Consider the following 22442-nt stretch of genomic DNA (forward strand, 5'->3'; position numbering starts at 1 on the left):
TCTATTGAGATGATCAAGTGGGTTTTGTCTTTGATTCTATTAATGTGCTGTATTACATTTATAGATTTGCATATGTTGAACCACCCCTGCATTGGTGGGATGAAGTTGACTTGGTCCTGGTGAATGGTCTTTCTGATGTATTGTTGGATTCGGTTTGCCATTATTTTATTGAGGATTTTTGCATCGATGTTCATTAAGGAGATTGGCCTGTAGTTCTCCTTTTTGGATGTGTCTTTGTCTGGTTTTGGTATGAGTGCAATACTGGCTTCATAGAATGAGTTATGCAGTGTTCCTTTTCTTTATATTTTGTGGAAAAGTTTAAGGAGAGTTGGTATTAGTTCTTCTTTAAAGATCTGATAGAATTCAGCAGAGAATCCATGAGGTCCTGGACTTTTCTTTTTTGGAGGACTCTTTATTGCTACTTCAATTTCATTTCATGTTATAGATCTATTTAGATGGTTAATTTCACCTTGGTTCAATTTTGGATGGTCATAAATATCTAGAAATTTGTCCTTTCTTCAAGATTTTCAAATTTATTGGAATATAGGTTCTCAAAGTAGTCTCTCATGATTCTCTGTATTTCTGTGGTGTTTGTTGTTATCTCCCCTTTTGCATTTTTTATTTTATTTTATTTTATTTTATTTTATTCATATGTGCATACAACATTTGGGTCATTTCTCCCCGCTTACCCCCCCTCCTTACCCGCCCTGTTCCTTCCCTTACCCCCACCCCCTCCTTACTCCCCCACCGCTCCCTCCCTTACCCCCCTTACCCCTTGCTACCCAGCAGAAACTATTCTGCCCTTATCTCTAATTTTGTTGAAGAGAGAGTATAAGCAATAATAGGAAGGACCAAGGGTTTTTGCTAGTTGAGATAAGGATAGCTATATGGGGAGTTCACTCCCGTGCTTTCCTGTACATGTGTGTTACCTTTTAAGTTAATTCTTCTTGAACTAACCTTTTCTCTAGTTCCTGGTCCCCTTCTCCTATTGGCCTCTGCTGCTTTCAAGTATCTGCTTCAGTTTCTCTGTGTTGAGGGCAACAAATGCTAGCTAGCTTTTTGGGTGTCTTACCTATCCTCATACCTTCCTTCTGTGCTCTTGCTTTATCATGTGATCACAGTCCAATCCCCTTGTTCTGTTTGCCCTTGATCTAATGTCCGCATATGAGGGAGAACATAGGATTTTTGGTCTTTTGGGCCAGGCTAACCTTATTCACAATGATGTTCTCCAATTCCAAACATTTACCTGTGAATGATAACATTTCATTCTTCTTCATGGCTGCATAAAATTCCATTGTGTATAAATACCACATTTTCTTAATCCATTGGTCAGTGGTGGGGCATCTTGGCTGTTTCCATAACTTGGCTATTGTGAATAGTGCCGCAGTAAACATGGGTGTGCAGGTGCCTCTGGAGTAATCTGTGTCACAGTCTTTTGGGTATATCCCCAAGAGTGGTATTGCTGGATCAAATGATAGATAAATGTTTAGCTTTTTAAGTAGTCTCCAAATTTTTTTCCAGAGTGGTTGTACTAGTTTACATTCCCACCAACAGTGTAAGAGGGTTCCTTTCCCCTCCCCCCCCCATCCTCGCCAACACCTGTTCTTAATGGTGTTGCTAATGATGGCTATTCTAACAGGTGTGAGGTACAATCTTAGTGTGGTTTTAATTTGCATTTCCTTTATTGCTAGAGATGGTGAGCATTTTTTCATGTGCTTTTTGGCCATTTGAATTTCTTCTTATGAGAAAGTTCTGTTTAGTTCACTTGTCCATTTCTTTATTGGTTCAACAATTTTGGGAGAATTTAGTTTTTTAAGTTCCCTGTATATTTTGGTTATCAATCCTTTGTCTGATGTGTAGCTGGCAAATATTTTCTCCCACTCTGTGGGTGGTCTCTTCAGTTTAGAGACCATTTCTATTGTTGAGCAAAAGATTCTTAGTTTTATGAACATTTATCTATGCTATCTCTTAGTTGCTGAGCTGCTGGGGTTCCATTGAGAAAGTTCTTGCCTATACCTATTAATTCCAGAGTATTTCCTACTCTTTCCTGTACCAACTTTAGAGTTTGGGGTCTGATATTAAGATCTTTGATCCATTTTGAGTTAATATTGGTATAGGGTGATCTACATGGATCTAGTTTCAGTTTTTTGCAGACTGTTAACCAGTTTTCCTAGCAGTTTTTGTTGAAGAGGCTGTCTTTTCTCCATCGTATATTTTTAGCTCCTTTGTCAAAGACAAGTTGGTTATAGTTGTGTGGCTTCATAGCTGGGTCCTCTATGCTGTTCCACTGGTCTTCATGTCTGTTTTTGTGCCAGTACCATGCTGTTTTTATTGTTATTGCTTTGCAATATAGTTTGAAGTCAGTGTTTTGATGCCTCCAGCATTGTTCTTTTGACTGAGTATTGCCTTGGCTATTTGTGGCCTCTTGTGTTTCCATATAAATTTAACAGTAGATTTTTCAATCTCTTTGATGAATGTCATTGGGATTTTGATGGGAATTGTATTAAAAATGTAGATTACATTTGGGAGTATAGACATTTTTACTATGTTGATTCTACCAATCCATGAGCATGGGAGATCTCTCCACTTTCTATAGTCTTCCTCAGTCTCTTTCTTCAGAAGTGTATAGTTTTCCTTGTAGAGGTCGTTCACATCTTTTCTTAGGTTTACACCTAGGTATTTGATTTTTTTTTAGGCTATTTTAAATGGAATTGTTTTCATATATTCTTTTTCAGTTTGTTCATTATTAGTGTATGGAAATGCTATTGATTTTTCTATGTTGATTTTATGTACTGCTACCTTGCTGTAGCTATTGATGGTGTCTAGGAGCTTCTGAGTAGTGTTTTTTTGGTCTTTAAGGTATAGGATCATGTCATCTGTGAATAGGGATATTTTGACAGTTTCTTTACCTATTTGTATTCCTTTTATTCCTTCTTCTTGCCTAATTGCTCTGGCTAGGAATTCCAGTACTATGTTGAATAGGAGTGGAGATAGTGGGGCATCCTTGTCTAGTTCCTGATTTTAGAGGGAATGGTTTCAGTTTTTCTCTATTAAGTATAATGCTGGCTGTAGTTTTGTCATATATAGCTTTTATAATGTTGAGCTACTTTCCTTCTATTCCTAGTTTTCTTAGAGCTTTAATCATGAAATGGTGTTGGATCTTACCAAAGGCTTTTTCTGCATCTATTGAGATGATCAAGTGGTTTTTGTCTTTGCTTCTGTTAATGTGGTTTATTACGTTTATTGTTTTTCATATGTTGAACCATCCCTACATTCCTGGGATGAAGCCTACCTGGTCGTGGTGAATGATCTTTTTGATGTGTTGTTGTATTCAGTTTGCCATTATTTTGTTGAGGATTTTTGCATCAGTGTTCATTAAGGAGATTGGCCTATATTTCTCCTTTTTGGAAGTGTCTTTGCCTGGTTTTGGGTTTAAGTATAATACTGGTTTCATAAAATGTGTTAGGGAGTTTTCATTCCCTTTCTATTTTGTGGAACCGTTTAAGGAGGGTTGGTATCAGTTCTTTAAAAGTCTGATAGAATTCAGCAGAGAATCCATCAGGTCCTGGACTTTTCTTTTTGGGGAGACTCTTGATTGCTGCTTCAATTTCATTTTGTATTATAGATCTATTCAGGTGGTTAATATCCTCTTGGTTCAGTTTTGGATGATCACATGTATCTAGAAATCTGTGCATTTCTTTAAGATTTTCAAATTTATTTGAATATAGGTTCTCGAACTAGTCTCTGATGATTTCCTGGACTGCCATGGTGTTTGTTGTTATCTCCCCTTTTGCATTCCTTACTACTAATTTGGGTTTTTTTCCCTCTCATTTTAGTCTGGTTTGCCAGGGGTCTGTTGATCTTCTTTATTTTTTCAAAGAACAAACTTTTTGTTTCATTAATTCGTTGTATTTTTTTTTTGGTTTGTATTTCATGTCTTATTTTTATTATTTCTCTCCTATTTGTTTTGGGATTTGCTTGTTCTTATTTTTCTAGGAGTTTGAGATGTATCATTAGGTCATTGATTTGGGATCTTTCAGTCTTTTTAATATATGCACTCATGGCTATAAACTTTCCTCTCAGGACTGTCTTTGCTGTGTGCCATAGGTTCCAGTCGGTTGTGTTTTCATTTTCATTGACTTCCAAGATCTTTTGAATTTCCTCTTTTATTTCATCAATGACCCATTGTTCATTAAGCAATGAGTTATTCAGTATCCAGCTGTTTGCATGTTTTTTGTCTTTATTTTTGTTGTTAAGTTCTAGTTTTATTGCAGTGTGACCAGATAGAATTTCTATTTTCTTATATTTGCTGAGGCTTGCTTTGTGCCCTAGGATATAATCTATTTTGGAGAAGGTTCCATGGGCTGCTGAGAAGAATGTATATGTTCTGTAGACATCAACTAGGTCCATTTGATCTATAGTTTATTTTAGATCTAGGATTTCTTTATTGATTTTTTGTTTGGATGAGCTATCTATTGATGATAATGGGGTGTTAAAGTCTCCCATGACCACTGTGTTGGAATTAATGTATGCTTTTAGGTCCTTCAGGGTATGTTTGATGAAATTGGGTGTGTTGACATTGGGTGCATATAGGTTGATAATTGTTATTTCCTTTTGGTCTATTTCCCCTTTTGTTAGTATGGAATGTCCTTCTTTATCTTGTTTGATCAATGTAGGTTTGAAGTCTATTTTGTCAGGATAAGTATTGCTACTCCTGCCTGATCTCGGGGGCCATTGGCTTGGTAAATCTTCTTCCAGCCTTTCATCCTAAGCCTATGCTTATTTCTTTCAGTGAGATGGGTCTACTGTAAGGAACAAATTGTTGGATCTTCCTTTTTAATCCATTTCATCAAATGGTGCCTTTTGATGGGGGAATTAAGTCCATTAACATTAAGTGTTTGTACTGGTAGGTATGTGGTGATTCCTGTCATTTAGTTCTCTTAGTTGTTTGAGGGTTTGATTGTGTGTAGCTAAATCGATATTACTCTTATTTTCTTGCTTTTTCTTTTCCTGTAGTTTCATACCGCCTTCCCTTTTGTGGTTATGTTGGTTTTCACTTTCTGTGTGCAGAATCCCTTGAAGAATCTTTTGTAGTGGTAGCTTTGTGGTCACGTATTGTTTTAGTTTCTGCTTATCATGGAAGACTTTTATTGCTCCATCTATTTTGAATGATAGGTTTGCTGGGTAGAGTATCCTAGGGTTGAAGTTATTTTCATTCAGTGCCTGGAAGATCTCACCCCACGCTCTTCTTGCTTTTAATGTTTCTGTTGAGAAGTCTGCTGTGATTTTGATGGGTTTACCTTTGTATGTTATTTGTTTTTTCTCTCTTACAGCCTTTAATATTCTTTCTCGGATCTCTGTACTTGTTGTTTAAATGACAATATGCCGTGGGGTAGTTCTATTTTGGTCTGGTCTGTTTAGTGTTCTGGAGGCCTCTTGCGTCTGTATGGGAATAGATTTCTCTAGATTTGGGAATTTTTCTGTTATTATTTTATTGAATTCATTATGTATTACCTTTGCTTGCACCTCTTCTCCTTCTTCAATGCCCATAATTCTCAGGTTTGGTCTTTTGATGGAGTCAGTGAGTTCTTGCATTTTCTTTTCACAGGTCTCGAGTTGTTTAACTAACAGTTCTTCAGTTTTTCCTTTAATTACCACTTCATCTTCGAGTTCTGAGATTCTATCTTCTGTTTGTTCTATTCTGCTGGATTGGCCTTCCATTTTGTTTTGCATTTCTGTTTTGTTCTTTTTTCTGAGGTTTTCCATATCCTGAGTTTCTTCCTCTTTAATGTTGTCTGTTTTTGTCCTGAGTTCATTTATCTCTTTATTAATCGTGTTCATTGTTTCACGTTGGTGTTTATACAGTGCTTCTATGGTTTCTTTTATTTCTTCTTGTGCTTTCTCAAATTCTCTATTTTTGTTGTCTTGGAATTTCTTGAGTGTCTCCTGTACATTTTGGTTGACCATACCCAGTATCATCTCTATAAAATTCTCGTTGATTACATGTAGAATTTCTTCTTTCAGATTATTCTTGTGGGCTTTATGGATTCTTTGGCATAGTTTATCTTTGTTTTTTGGAGTCTGGATCTGAGTATCTGTTTTCTTCATTTCCCTCTGGTTCCTGTACTAATTTTTTGCTGTGGGGAAACTGGTTTCCCTGTTTTTTGTCTTCCCATCATTGCCCTTGGTATTGTTTTGTCCCTGTACTATGTGCAATTAAGTATTTTCTAGCTTGTAATAATAACAATGGTGAAATGTAGAATGGAAGTGTGAGAGGAGAGGGAAAGCAAAGAAGGTAAAGAAAAAGGGAAAAACAAACAAACAATTAAAACAAAACAAAACAAACAAACAAAAGTTTCAAAGATATAAACAGGGAGAGATAGTGTACTAATCAACAGTAAGCTAGACAGGCATTTGTAAGACAGAGAGAGGATCCAAAAAAAGGTAATAAAAAAAAACCCTCCAAGTTCAAATGCAATAAAGTTTCAGTCTTAATAATTTTGGTGTTAGCCCTCAGCCTCCAATCCTGGAGATGGTATGTCAGAAGTAGTTCTGTTGTTGTCTCATCAAAGGGGAAAAAAACCAAAAAACAAAACACCACAAAGTGTCCCAAGTTCAAATGCAATACAGTTTCAGTAAGTTTTTCAGCATGCAGGTGTAGTTCAGTTGTTGTCTCATCAAAGGAAGAGAGAGAAAAAAAAAAAAAAAGGAGTCTGGAGACAGCTTTGTGAATGTCTGACGCTGTGGCTCACCTGCCCACTGCTGTCAGCCTGCTGTTGCTGGAGGCTTTATTTATGCAGATCTCAGGAGTGAGCTTAACACTCACCTGGCCCCGCAAGGCTTTGCTTATTTAGAGTTCTCCTGGGCACAGCTGCCACTGCTACAAGCTTTTCCCTTTCCAAGCACACTGGGGAAAGTGGCACTACACACACCTTCTGTGGCCCGTGTGTTCATTTACAGCTCACGTGGGAAGTGGTTCTTCACCTCTCTCCTGTGGAGTTTTCCTCCCACCGCTGCTTTCACAAGCTTTCCCGCTCCTGGTTGCTCAGCGGGTGCTGCCACTCCTGCCTTCTCCAGCTGGCTTGTTTATTTACAGTTCTGTGAGTGATTTCCCCTCCTCTCCTCTTTGGCGCTCAGGGCAACCCGCCCTCTTTGCTACATGTCTTTTTTATTGTTGTTGTTTATTATTCAGTTTGGTTTTTTTCTCTTTTTTCTCAGGGTGGGGGTTGCTCTGTCCAGGAGGCTATGCTGATCTGGCCCAGGGTTGTCTGTCAGAGTACCTTGTGCTGTTTAGCTCACCTTGTGGTCCGTGTTTTCCCAAGCTGTCTGGATGCTGGCATCTGGCTGTGCGGGAGCCCTCCTGGTTTCTCCATGTAATGTGAAGTGGAGATGCTATGCGCGGGCTGGGGTTGTGGAGGAGTCAAAGTTTTGCCTCTTCTCAGTGGTTTTTCCTGTAAGGTGTATCTCCAGCATCTCTCCAAGATTTTACTTTAGGAAGCACGCTTTCTGCTTCCTCCCTCTAGGTTGCCATCTTCTCCCCTTTTGCATTTCTGATTTTACTGATTTGTGTTTTCTCTCTCCTCATTTTAATCAGATTTGCCATGGGTCTGTCAATCTTGTTTATTTTTTCAAAGATCCAGCCTTTTGTTTCATTGATTCTTTGTATGGTTTTTTTGGTCTCTATTTCATTGCCCTTATTTTTATTATTTTTCTTCCTTTGCTTGCTTAAGGTTTGTTTGTTCTTGTTTTTCTAGGAGTTTGAGATGTACCATTAGGTTATTGATTTGAGATCTTTCTGTCCTTTTAATATATGCACTCATGGCTATAAACTTTCCTCTTAGGACTGCCTTTGCTGTGTCCCATAGGTTCCGTTAGGTCATGTTTTCATTTTCATTAACTTCTAGGAACCTTTTAAATTCCTCTTTTATTTCATCAATGACCCATTGGTCATTGAGCAATGTGTGTTCAGCTTCCAGTTGTTTGCGTATTTTCTCCTGTTGTTTTTGCTGTTGAGTTCTAGTTTTATTGTATTGTGATCAGATAAAATGCAAGGGATTATTTCTATTTTCTTTTATTTGCTGAGGCTTGCTTTGTGCCCTAAGATAGGATCAATTTTGGAGAAAGTTCCATGGGCTGCTGAGAAGAATGTATATTGTGTGGATGTTGGATGAAATATTCTGTGGACAACAGCTAGGTCCATTTGTTCTATGGTGTGATTTAGTTGTAGAAAATCTTCATTTCTTTTTGTTTGGATGATCTATCTATTGGTGATAGGGGTTGTTAAAGTCCCCCACTACCACTGTGTTGGAATCTATATGTGCTTTTAAGTCCTTTAACATATGTTGATGAAATTGGGTGTGTTAACATTGGGTGCATATAGGTTGATAATTGTTTATTTCCTTTTGGTGTGTTTCTCCTTTTATTAGTATGGAATGTCCTACTTTATCTCTTTTGATCAATGTAAGTTTGAAGTCTACTTTGCCTGAGGTAAGTATTGCTACTCCTGCCTGTTTTTGGGGACCCTTGGCTTGGTGAATCTTCTTCCAGACTTTCACCCTAAGCCAGTATTTGTTTCTTGTCAATGAGATGGGTGTCCTGTAAACAACAGATTGTTGGATCCTCCTTTTTAATCTAGTTTGCGCAATGTTGTCTTTTGATGGGTGAGTTTAGTCCGTTGACATTCAGTGTTAATATTGATAGATATGTGGTGATTCCTGTCAATAGTTGTTTTTTGTTGTTTAAGGGTTTGATTATATGCAGCTGAATCAGTGTAACTGTATGATTCCTTGTCTTTTCTTTTCCTGTGGTTTGATACTGCCTGTCCTCTTGTGGTTTTGTTTGCTTTCATTTTCTTTGTGCAGAATTCCTTGGAGAATCTTTTGTAGTGGTGATTTGGTGGTCATATATTGTTTTAGGTTGTGCTTATCTTTGAAGACTTTCACTGCTCCCTTTATTTTGAATGATAGTTTTGCTGGATAGAGTATCCTAGGGTTGAAGTTATTTTCACTCAGTGACCAGAATACCTCACTCCATGCCCTTCTTGCTTTTAAGATTTCCATTGAGAAATCTCTGATTTTGATGGCATTACCTTTATATGTTATTTGTTTCTTCTCTCTTACAGCCTTCAACATTCGTTCTCTATTCTCTGTGTTTGTTGTTTTAATGATAATATGTCATGGGGAAGTTCTATTTTATTCAAGTCTGTTTCGTGTCCTGGAGGCTTTCTGTACCTGAATGGACATAGTTTTCTCTAGAGTTGGGAAATTTTCTACTATTATTTGTTGAACATATTACTAATTCCTTTTGCTTGCACCTTTTCTCCTTCTTCAGTGGCCATGATTCTCAGGTTTGATCTTTTGATGGAGTTGGTGAGTTCTTGCATTTTCCTTTCATAGGTCTTAAGTTGTTTGACTAAAAGTTCTTCAGTTTTTCCTTTAATTTCTATTTTATCTTTGAGTTCTGATATTCTGTCTTCAGATTGTTCTGTTCTGCTGGGGTGGCCTTCCATTGGGTTTTGTGAACATATCATGGTTCACTTCCTCTTTAATATTTTCTATTTTCATCTTTAATTCATTTATCTCTCTATTTATAGTGTTCTCTGTTTCACTTTGATATTTATTTAGGGTTCGTATGAGTTCATTTATTTGTTTCTGTGTCTTCTTATATTCTTTATTTTTTGGTGTTTTGAAATTTCTTGAGTGCCTCTTGTACATTTTGGTTAACCATGTCTAGTATTATCTCCACGAATTTCTCACTGATTCCTTGCAGGATTTCTTCTTTGAGGATGTTTTAGTGGGCATCACTGAGTTCTTTAGTGTCATTTATCTTTGTTTTGTTGGAGTCTGGAACTGGGTATCCATTTTCTTCATTTCCCTCTGAATCCTGTATTAAATTATTTTTTGGAGATTTGTTTCCATCCCTTTTTCTTCTTCCCAGTGCTTCTCTTGGTGCTGTGCAACTATGTTCTTGATCAGTTAGTTGGTGATTTTACTCACCTGTTTTCTTTCCCTTGATTTAAATTTTGTTTTGTGGCTGTTTTGGGTTTTTAGCTAAGTTGGTGTGCTATTTCTGTCCCTGGTCTGGGTGTAATTTAGTATTAACTAGTTCACAGGTTTATTACCCAAACCTGATCGGTAGTTTATGTTATATAGAAGACCCCTTCGTGGTAATATCTATAAGCAGTCAGAGTTGGAGGGGTTAATGTTTATAAGGCTAGGTATGGAAATTTGGGGAGTTGGATAGGGTGGCACTAAAGGGGGAGGTGGGAAGCAGGATGGGTGAGTGGGGGAAGCAGTGAGGGGGCTGCTGGTTTTTGTGGTCCTTGTTTGTGTTTGAGTGTATTTCTGTTGTTGTAGTAGAGTGTGCTTGTGCTGGGATTGCAGGAGTTTGGGGTTGTGTAAAGTTGCTATAGTAGGTTGGTCAGTGGGTAATGAGTGTGTAGGAGGGGAGGGGTAGTCTGGTGATAGGTTAGGAAGAATGGGAGGGTAAGTTGAGGGCTGCAGGAGAGAGTGGGGGAAAAGGGGCAGAATGTGTTTTTTGGGGAGGGTAGCAATGGATTTTAGCATGGCAGAAGGAGGGAGAGTGAAGGGGGTAAGAGTAGGGATGAGAAGATGATCATGGTAAAATTGATAGTATAGAACAAAAAATAGATAATAGGAATAGAAATAAAATAGAAAACCCACAATAACAAAACAAAAATACCCCAAAGAAATCAATGGGAAAAAACAAACAAACAAACCAAAAACAAACAAACAAACAAAAGAACACTAGGTTCAGGAACAATAACAGTCTTAGTTTAAGTTCTGGAGTTACTCCTGTGGCATCCAGTCCTGATATTGGCATATAAGCAGCAGCTCTGTTGTGGTCTCACCAGGTGATTGGCTTGTGTGTTTTTTTCTTCTGTCTACCAGTTAAGTTGAAATTGTGAGGTGAGGTAGCTTTGCCAGGTCATGCAGGGTGGTCATAGATGTTGATTTCCTCAGCTGATAGTTATGTTACCCTTTAGCTGCAGCTGCTTGTTCAGCTCTTCCCCCATTGAGGTGGGGCAGTTTAAGTTTGAATCCTGCCCTTAGGTTCATTAGATCAGCTCTGTAGTTCATTTGTTGCCCTGCTTTGGAAATGGCTTTTTGCTGTGCTTGTTTACTGAGATTTCCATGCTGGGGGCTTATTTCTTTGCCCCACCCCCTTTCTCTTGGGCAGGGTCAGTATTCTCTCAGCGCTCCCTGCTCTCAATGTGTTATGACAGTTTGCTGTTTGTTTTTCAATTTTGCAGGGCAGTTTATCTTTTGATGCTGTTCACTGGTGCAGGAGATGAGTTTTGTGATCTGCTACCTGCCCTGCTTTGGGGAGTGGCTTATCACCCGCCTGCTCTCTGCCTTCCTGCCTTTCCTGTGTTTGTTTACTAATTGTTCTGAGACCAGCTCCTTGCTCCTCCCCCTTTCTCCCATGCACTTTCAGCGTTCCTGCCCCCTCTGCTGTTCTACTAGATTACAGTTTACTCTTTGTTATTCAGTTGTTTTTTGGCGGGGTGGTCATTCTGCCCAGGGGCTGTGCTAGTTTATCCTGGGGGTGGCTCAGGGAATTCCTTGTGATGCATGTCGCTGCTCACCTGTTTGGTCCGTTGAATGTCTCAGAGGCAGGTTTGGAGCCGGCGGTAGCTGTGGTGGCGGTGGCAGCCCTCAAGTTTTGTCAGTGTAACATGTTGTGGGGAAGCTTTCCCCATCTAGGGGTTCAGGGTGTTGAAGGTTTGATTCTGATTGGTGCTTTATTTCTGCCAAGTATGGCTCTAACATCTCAGGGAGGTTTTAGATCAGGAACATGCTATCTGCTTCCATACCCTAGTTGCCATCTTGGATTCCTCTGTATTAAATTTGTATTGCAAAGTAGTATTACAGGGAGAAGAACAATTAAATACTTTTAATTAGAAGATGTAGTTCACAAAAAGTCTGTGAGAAAATGAGATGGAAATAAAGGTCAAGAAAAATGAAACTATTCTGTGTTGTGGAACTGTTTTAACTCTATCAATAAAAGTGATGTTTTTATTAAAAAAATCAAATGTAAAATAAATGTAAAAATTTCAGGTATTAAAAGAAGTGCCTATTTATATATTTTCAATGGATAATAGTTGCATTAAATTATGATGGCTTTAGATACTATTAAAAATAATTGATATGTTTTATGTTAAAACTTCAATATTTCCTGTAGAGTAGAAATTAGATTCTTTGAAAGTACATATTTTATTATTGGTGAAGAATTTTAGGTGTTAAATTGCTTGGTTACATTATTTTTCAAAGTTCATTTAAGAGTTTGAAAAATATTTGAAGACTGGTAGCCTACCCTGCTCTATAAACCCAGGTTTGTTAACCTGGTTTGTAAAGTCCCTCATCATCTTTCTCCTCTAAGCCTTTTCCTTTTTCAAACCACTTTCTGTCTAATTCTCTGTGTTCTTGCAAGAAAGAACAGTTTGGAGTTCCATGTGTATGTCCTGATCTTTCCGAACTGTCTTTGTTCTGTTGCTCTTCCCTTTTGTGTCTCACTAACCCCATGCTCATTCTTTAAGATCTAGAAGTCCTGAGTGAGGAACACCTGTGTCTCTCCTGTTGACTCAGATACTCATTTCCGTGCTTCTTCAGTGCCCTCCTAGTCTTCTCCCCTTTTTGACACATCGTTTCACAGTTGGCTCATTCTATCTCCACTTAGACTGTAAGGTCTTTGAGAGCAGGAACTTTACCTCCTAAGGGCCTAGTTATATACTTCTCCTGGCAATGAGTTAATTGATTGGAAAATAATAATTATTGAATTAAGCCAGAAAGATGGATTTCAGTTGTTTGAAAGCTAACTTCTGTATGTAACATTTTTGGCAATTAAATTATAAATATTTTGTTTTAAGCTAGTTAATTTTCTGGCTATAATATTTGCATTTATTGGTAAGGTCTTCAGTAAGCTTTCACATGAACCTTAAAATGAGTTTGAGAACCAGTGTCTTAATGGAAGGAGCACAGGTCTTGAGCAGTAAGTCAAGGGCCCTACTTTTGGCTCTGCTACATGTAGCAAAGTTACCACTAGATCCTGGATAAAGGAGTAGTCTTAGTGGGGATCTGTCTTTTTTCATCTGTAAAACAGATCATTTCCAAAGATTCCTTCACTTTGATTTAATCAAAGGATAAAATTTCAATAAAGCAAACATGATTATCCTTGGCAAAAGGAATAAAACATATGGGTATTCACACTGTGAATATTATACATGGTATATGTGGATAAGAAGTATCTACGTATTACCTGTAAACTATATAGTATCGTGGCTTAGATTTTATCCATAATCTAAAACACTAAGGCAAAATTATTCAAATTGTCATGATCGTAAATCTAGAACTTAATATAGTATATTGAGTCACATAATTTTTGATGACATGTTAGTCTCTCTACACAATGTAACTAATGAATATGATACTTTCCATTGTATTTCTATCATGCTAGAAAATAAATTTGCTTATGTCAAAACATTTCTGTATGGTTAAATCCTCATTCACTGGAGCCTTAAATTAATGAGAAGCAATACTAAAACAATTAACAACAAATGCGTTCCTGTGTTTTTACTTATCCATAATATGTAGTAATTAAGTTTCTTAAAGCTTGATTGAACGGTACTTAGGTATGACTTTTATAAAGGGTTTGAGATCGTGTTGTTTGGCTAGAACAAAGGCAGTATTTCCTTTCTTATCCTCCACTTCTCTCAGCCCCCCCTTCTCCACCTGCTTGAGGAAAGCTGTATTTCTTTAGAAAAACCTCATAATTGCCCTTCTGTGCCTGACTTGGGCCTCAGGAAAGGCCCATAGCATCTGTAAAGCTGGCAGCGAAATGGTATTTCCAGGCAGGCACAGGGTTGCTGGGTAGTGAGCCAATCCACTGCTTTGTCTGAGCAGCTGAGAACTTTGCCGGAGTATTACCACGGTGTTCAGTAACACAGACCTGTGCCATGAGCAAGTAAGGCACCGAGCAAGTGTGAGGGTCAATATTTATAGGCTGCTACGTAGCTGTCTCAAAGAGACAGACGAGGGAGAAGCACACACAGGGGGCAAGGACTGAAGACTGCTGTGGAGGGAACTTGAATTTCCAATGTTTTTGTCTGAAAAAGATTCTTTTTAACTGTCAGGTTCAAACTTCTGCTGAATCATAACCATTTGGCGCCGAACTATGACAAGAGAAGAAACAAAAAGTTGAAGGAGCAAGCCTGCTGTGAGTGAGAAGGTAAGTCATGAGCCAGTTCAGGCTCGTTTCTACTCGTAAACTCCATCTCCCTGTGGGCTGCTCTGCAGCAGCAAGTGTGTGCCCTGTGAAGCTAAAAAGAAGTGCTGCCTGCTGTAGAAGAGTGTTCCTGGTGGCAGTGTCATTTTGTGCATGTCTGCCGAGAAGGCTGTGTGTATTCACAGTACACTTGCTGTGGGTGGTGGGGAACAGCTCTCAAACACTGGTGTCATGTTGTGTCCGATAAGTTGAGTCTGGGTCTCTCCATTCTGCCAAAGTTGAAGCCTTGCTGTTGGCAAATTCCTTGTTTATTTTTATGTTCATGTGAAGACATTAGGATCAGTTAAGTTTACAGTAGCCAGTTGTCTAGAAACAGAATGTAGAAGAACTCACATGAACATGCAAAGATGTATTAGATAGTATCAAAGTGTGGAAACTGGGAATTTGGGTAGCATGGATATCAGAAAATGCTCATTTGATAGTGTAATGACGTGAAAATAGTCACTGCCTTTGGGAATAGAGAGAATCTAGAGTGATGAGAAGTAAGAATTGTCTTCTTCATCCAGGGTGCAAAAGATTTAAGCATTTAGGAGATGCTTGTCCAAGTGATTGCTACTGGCTCCTTATAAACTGTGACTCTCTACTAAACTTAAGCTAAAATTAACATCCCTAGCTCCACTTTGTTTATTTTTTTCCTATTATCACATTAAACATGTTTCTGTCTGTGTTCACAGTGCTGTAGAATGTTCATTTATTATTATTGGTCTGCACAGCTCAGATTATCATTAAAAGCAGTAATGCTGAAAGAAGCAGAAAGAAATTTTCTCTATGCATTTTCTGTGTATTTTCATGAAATTTACAAATTTTGTGTTCGTGTCTGCTACCCAAGGATTAGAAAGTACGTACATTGCTTCAGTAGAACTGTGGCATTAACTAGATGAAGTTTTCTTGTGTAGCTATAACATGACTATGGTATTCGATCATGAATGTAGTTCAAAGGATTTTTGGTATTGTGCAGTTTGGTTAAAAACAAAAATAATATTACTGTTGCTGTAGAGCTTAAACTATAGGCCAGGACAGAGATAAGGAACAGCTAATACTCTGGCACAGACTTAGGTTAGGGCTACTGTGCGGCATCTACCTCATTCTAAAACAGGATAAACCAGATTAAAGCGGGAGGTGGGCTAGGTCTAAATGGAAAGTAAATGTGTTAAAATGAGGTCAGTACTTGTGTAAGATCACTTTTATTGAATGAATGCATAATTTTTAAAAAAGATGTGAAATGTTTCAGAATCAAATTTTATTGATTTTAAGGCTGATCTAATTAATAGCTAGAATTATAGTATATTGTAACATTCATTTAATGCTTGTTTTATCCTCTGAATCAATCAGAAGTATAAAAGAACTTTTAATTTTTCAAGTTCTGCCTTCTAGCTTAGTAGTGGTTTTGATTAGAATTTTTAACAATTTTTATTTTGAAAGTACAACCATGGTTGACCTAGAATGGACATTTCCCAGTTAAGGAACCTGACAGCCTGAGTTCATAATAAACTTTTCTTTGCTACTGCCTTTGGGTAATATGTCATGATCAAGATAACACTTTTTTCTCTATTCAGCATCTTTATTTTGCTTTATATGCTGCATAAATATGTCATACTGCTTTCTTGTTCCTTTTACTGGTTTTATTTTTATTCCTTCTGGTACCTTTGTTTCTGAAGGACCATTTTGAAACATTGGGAAGAAAATAGGACAAATAAGTCACTATAATAAAAAATAAACTAAGGAAAGTTTTCCTTTCAATTAGGAGAAAAGAATAGAAAATTATGATATTGTTTCATAGTTTATAAAATATTTAAGTTGAAGTCTAGTTAGGTGTTTTAAAACTAAAATACCTTCTCAATATTATTTTTTGTTAATTTTGATATTTGTTATTTATATTTATGAGTAATATTTTCCATCAAGTATCATTACAAAAAATGAGCATTTCATAGTATGTGTTAAATTTTTCAAAGCAAGGTGAGTGAATTCAGCTTGAAATGTTAAGATCAGCTTCCTAATAGATTTTACTGCCCCTAGTCTTGTGTGTTATGCTATCAGTCCTTTGGCTAGCCTACCCATACAGGGAGCAGTCTTCCACTCCGATAAACACATCGTTTTTCTGCAAAAATCCTCCCAACCGTGGCCTTCTGTTGCTCATAGGTTAAGGTGACGCTTTTTTATACTGTGAGTCTCTTTTTGACCCAGCTGCTACTTTGGTTCTATACTCATCTTCTGCCATCATTTCTAGAATTTTACCCACTTTGCTCTTGCCCACCTGTGAGAGTATTCCCATTTTCCTTTGTTTTGTGCTCCAACAATGTTAAATATTGAATGTTCTTGTATTTCTCAAAAGTGTCTCTCTGGAATAGTTTATATTGTCCTCTCTAGCCCTCTTCCCAGTCTTTGTCTTTCAGTCTTAGTGGAGACATCCTTTCTCAGGAGTCCAGCTTGGTCTACTTGACTTCTGTGGCATGGCCTTCCATGTAGAGCTCTGTCCCAACACCTTGCAAAGGTCATTGCAATGATTTCTACTTTTTATACATGAGACTGTAAGCCACCTGTGGCCAGATGGTTCAATTTTATTTTATTATAGTCCCACGATCTAGAAATATAGCAAGTGTTCCAGAATTTGAATAAAAGAGAACTTTATCCTGTTTATTTTATACATATGCTTGTTATACCCTTTTCATTTTAACATATTTCAGAACTTTGATTGGCTTGAAGGAAAGTCCCTCAATAAATAGTAAATGCTTTGAGGACAAAGCTTTTAAAAAAACTCTTTTCTCTTGCTAGCATCATTCACAGGTATGTGGTGGATGATGCATAGGTATTTGGTGAACATAAATGCTTATATTGTTCAGCAAATGCAAATTCAGGATATATAGGCCCAATATGTTGTCAACATTAACTTGATTAAATTTGTCAACATAATCAGTTAGTTGCTGCTGTCACAAATTAAATGATGCCTTAGTGAATTGAACAGTGTCCCACTTTCCAAAAGACCAGAACACTTCAGGAGAGAATAGGTTCGTCCTCATGAATCCTGTAAAATTGTAAGGGAATTGCACCCAGTGTCACTGATAACAAGGTATATCTTCAAAATTTATTTATTCTTGCAGAGATAGCAGAAATTTAAGCAAATTATAGAAAAGCATGACTTAAAAATATTGAAACCTGAAAGGTGATACTGCATTTCAGTCAGAAGAATTTGCTTCTCAAAATAGAACTGTTGAAAGAAAAGGAAGTCACTGTTTAAAAAAAAATAGTTGAGAAATAGTTGCTGCTTCTTTTAGTTGATACTCAATAAAAATAAAATTTATTTGCCTTTAATTGTGTTTTATTTACCCATGATACATAAAAGTACTTTATATCTGAAGTATTTGGTACACCAGAAACAAATGTAAAGCTTCATGTACAATTTAGAATAATTTACAGTTTTTCTCATTGTGATTGTTTTCACATCTTAGTGGATTCTACCAGCACTTTCCACTACTATTTAAGACTTCTAAACCTCTTCCAGACTTTGAATATGACTCTTTGTTTGTTTAACCTTGAGTTGTATCTGTCTCAGGAATGAAAACAAGATTGGTATTTTCATAGGAAAATTTGGTAACCATTTAATTCTTTGAAATGGACCATAATTGGATTTGGAATTTCTTTTCAGATGTATTTTGTCCACACATAACTATCCTGTGGTAAAACTGATATGGAGACGGTGCCTAACCAAAAAGTTATTAACATAAATTTTACAGATCTTACTGGCATATCAGATAATACAATAACATACAATTGAGAGGATGGAGGTTTCTTTGATCATGGATGTAGAAAAGTACATGGTTCCCGTTATTCATTGATTACAGAAACCCAAGCTTGCCTCGGTATTAAAAGATTGCAGCAAAAACATAGACAAAATACCACCACTGCCAAGAAAAGGTCAAAGAACTTTGTGGTTGGAAAGAGGCTAAAGGATTTTACCAAAACAGCAGTCTTAATTTATTATTGTTAGCAGCTTACCTTGCTGGTCCAAATTTTTCTGTGACTGTGTGTGGCATAGAATTCATAGAACCTGAGAAATGAAGAATAAGTTTATTAGGAAAGTGGAACTTTAAAGATCTCCAACTATTCCATCTTCTAGATAGGCAAATATATTAAAAACAGGTGACATAACTTGTCAACCACCAGCCTCTCAAGTATCTGGTTAAGAACTGAATTAAAAACAGTGGTATGTAATTATAAGGCCAGTACTTTATTAACATGGCTTTTCTTCTGTAACCATAATTGCTTTATATTTATTCTGCATATTGCATTTAAAGCTTAACTTGTATTGTGTTTTATGTTGTAATAGACCACTTTTCACTATTTCTTAATTATTGAAAGTTAAAGCTAACAGTTATTGCTGTCCAGTAAGTTGTAGTTTTCTACCCATTCTTAAAATACTTTTTTTTTTTTTATAATGGTATACCCTTCCGGGGTCTCCTGGTTTTCTCTCTTTTGTTTAGTAGTGCAATCACATTTATGGCCTGCAACTGTTCTTTCAACAGAAGACCATACCAGGTTAGATTCTAAAGCAAAACCAGAAACTATAAAAACAAGTTTTATGCTTTGATTATGTCTAAGAGATTCTAATAGGTAATAAATGGTTATGTTTTGTTTTATAGCTTTGTTTTTAAGACAGTCATTTGTTGATGATCATTTTGTTTTATTCAAAGCAGGAAAAGGCCCAAATAAAACAAAAATCAAAGAATCAAATGTGATTTTCTAGATTATATTGACTTATATTGACTAGAACTCTTTTAAAAATGTAAATAAAGAGGCAGAGAGGGGTAAAATGAATTTGTTTTAAAAATGGCTCCTTGTTTCTGTCTTCATCTACTGCTAAGGAAATTGAGGCCCTTATTAATATTGAGGTGACTTATAAGGTAAGAATTGCTTGTAGGTTTAGACGTGAAAGAGTTTTTGAGAAAATAGCTGAAATTTAATCTCGTCTCAACTTGTGATTTCTGTACCTTCCAATATCTCCCTCCTTCATATCAAAGTCAGAGTAACCTCTCCAGTCAAAGGAGAAATTCTGATAATCTTTAGTGAACACAATCCATTGGCTTGCTACTTTTTACTTTGTGTCTATTGCCCATCTTTTAAAATTTTTTACTTGCAAAGATATTTATAATTTTTAAGTCCATGTTGACTTGGACTGTGATCCACCTACTTACACCTCCCATGTAGCTGGGATGACAAGTATGTGTCATTATGCCTGGCTCTTTTGTTGAGATGAGATCTTGCTAACTTTTTGCCCAGGCTGGCCTCAAACTGTGATCCTCCTAATCTGTACCTCTGAGTGGCTAGGATGATAGGCATGAGCCAGCATGCATTCAATCTGGGAATCTTGATTTCTTTTAAGTGCTCTGTCACTGAGCTACACCTCTTATGCTCTTGATTCTTTAAAGACTTCCTGGTTGCATCTATTTCAATAAGCTTTTGATTACTTTTAAATTTTGTTTTATATGCTTAGAAATATAAATATCTTCTGGAATGCCTTTAGTTTTTAAAGCTAATCAATATTTCCTTCATCTCCTTTGAAACTTGGAAATTTCTTTTATATTCAGAAATAGAAAATAGTTTAGTGTTTATTTAAGTGTTAATACTTTGATCCACAGAACTTCAGCACTTTTATTCTTCTTTTTTCCCACTTTATTTCATCATCCTGTGGTACAAATTTAAATTTTTGTGCTACCTCCCAATTTGTATTGCTTTTAAAATTTTTCTATATGGAATGAAAGATGTTTCTTGTTAAATGAGACTTAAGCATTGCAACATGTTACAGTGTTGGTGTTAGATTTATGTTGCTGTGCCTCTTGAAGTTACTGTAGACAGGAAGTCGTGTGTAATACATATTACAGCAAACCTAGTAAGAATGATCTTGCTTGAGTGAGATATTATGCATTAATAATAGCCACTATTTATTAATCAAGAGTATGTGTCTCTGAATTCCAGTTTTAGATGTTTGGTTCCTTATTCTCAGTATCTTTTCAGCATAAAGAAACTAAGACCCCAAAATATACTCACTCAACCCACATAGCTAGTAAGAGATAAGGTCATGATTTAAAGTCAGATCTGGTCAAAGTCCATCTTTTAAGGAAGTATTGTCAAATAGAGAAAGTTTGCTTTTTGCTCTAAGTAGTAATATAGCTGTGAAGAATCTCTCAGCTTGGATCAATCTGTGAAAAAAGTTAGCTCAGGAGCAAAGGTTTCCGCAGTATAGAGGGAAGTCAGTGAAACTGCTGATGGGTGGGCGTTAGCTCTGATGATACCAGAATCTCAAAGTGGAAAGAAATAATCCTAACTTTAAATCAGTTTGGAAGCAGATAAAATTTTCTTTTAACTACTTCAGATTTAATATTGCTGTTGATTTTACCATTTTATTCCATTCTAAGACAATTTATACTCCAAAACTTGACAATATATGGCATCTTTCCTGTGCTGTGTGTCTGCTGATGGCCTGAGCAAGAGAACTGGCAAGGAGTTGCTAGTCAACAGGGAGTGACTGTTGAATGTGGGTCCCTGTTTCCATATTGTAAGTTTCACTAAGGGGAGAAGTGAGCATGCTTACCAGCAGCCTTCCTCATCATCTATTTTAAGCTACTCAGTTAAATGATTCAAGCTTCTTACTGTGATATCAAGCACTGGTATTTGAAGCAGGAAAGTAAATTCTGGATATTTTCCAGAATTAAATGGAAAATACTCAGTTTAAATACTAAGGTACTTAAACCTTAGTACTTAATACATTAATCAACTACCTGGAATGATATAAAAGAGATAGTTTTAGTGAACATATTTCATAAACATAGTTTGTGGGGATATATGTGGGGAAGTCCATGTGTGAAAGATTATAAAAAAGACATCCCTAGCAATCTTAATTTTTTGGTATGTATTTGGCTACTATGAGCTAGTTTGTTCTATATTCCTCTTTAACTCAAGGGACCCAATATTGCTTTTCCTCCCTTGGGTCACTCTGTGTTTTATTGATACATTGGCATGTATTTGGGGTTTTGCCTTACAGCCTTGCCCTGGAACATTTTAAAGTAAATCATACCTTTTAGTTGATAAGCAGATTGTTCTTATATCATTACTTGGAAAATTATATATCAGTATCTATATTAATTAAAAATTCTAAATGGGTTATTGGTATTATTTCTCCTTTTTTCAGTTATATTTGCTCTCTTTTAATATAAAGATGGTGATTAGTGTATAATGTATAATTAAACTTAATATATGATTCTATATATTAAATCACTAGGTAAATATTTACTTTTCCTGTATGTAAAATTCATTTCACTTAAAACTTTCTCTCTTTTCCACTTTTTTCCATAGCAATTTTAACTTCATCAGTAAATTAATTTATTATTATTCCCAGTAGTAGTTTGGCTTACTAACCTTGAAATTTATTTCTGTGCTTATTATCAGAAGCCTGCTGGCAACTCTGACTTGACAATAACAGGGAAAGGAAGCCTGGTGACCTCGGACACAACGTCCTACTGAAGGAATTCATGGTTCTTTGAATGTGCAAATTTTAAAATTTGGTTTAAATGAACCATTGTACAATGCATATATTCTTTTGGATTATTCACTAATACTCCACGTGCAATTGTTTTAAATTATTATTGGTAGATACAGACAATTATTCAGAGTGATTTTTTTCTGTGCTGTTTGGTTGAGCTTGCAAAGCACAGTGAGTTTAAAATCTCTGATGAAGCCATGTGTTCTTAACTTGGGGAGTTTGTTTTGTGGTCAGCTTTAAAGGGAACGGGATATCCATGTTAACATGATTTCAGTTTCTTAATACTACAAAATTACATAAGATTTGCAGAGATCGTGAGTCAATGTTTACATTTTGGTTAGATTTTGGTAAAGTATTTCTATTACACACATGTTTCTGTTTAATAACTGTATATTACTGGTATTAATTAATGCTGTTAGAGACAGAAAGCATACTGGCTGATAAATACTTCATAAGGTATGTATCACACACAGATGAACAACTGTTCCTTACCCTTCTATGCCAGATTTGCTGTAAGGCTGCTCATTTCTACATGTTGGAGTTTAGTAAATAGGATGAGTTGGGATGAGCTGGCGGCAATCTCACAATCACCTACATGGCTGGG

The 22442-nt window shown here is 36.5% G+C and overlaps 1 protein-coding gene across 4 annotated transcripts in view; it reads left to right on the forward strand.

The window, feature by feature from the left end:
* The window catches only part of Bmpr1b (bone morphogenetic protein receptor type 1B), a 312069-nt gene that overhangs the window by 150455 nt on the left and 139172 nt on the right, over positions 1-22442 (forward strand). For 3 of the 4 annotated variants that reach the window (XM_074041397.1, XM_074041400.1, XM_074041401.1), the window contains one exon: positions 14153-14247. The gene's annotated coding sequence lies outside the window, so the exon portion shown is untranslated. Of the gene's footprint in view, positions 1-13773; positions 13984-14152; positions 14248-22442 lie in introns of those variants that run through there. The other variant, XM_074041399.1, reaches the window with a different exon arrangement.

Source organism: Castor canadensis, chromosome 9 (genome assembly GCF_047511655.1).
Source record: "Castor canadensis chromosome 9, mCasCan1.hap1v2, whole genome shotgun sequence".
NCBI classification, from domain to species: Eukaryota; Metazoa; Chordata; class Mammalia; order Rodentia; family Castoridae; genus Castor; species Castor canadensis.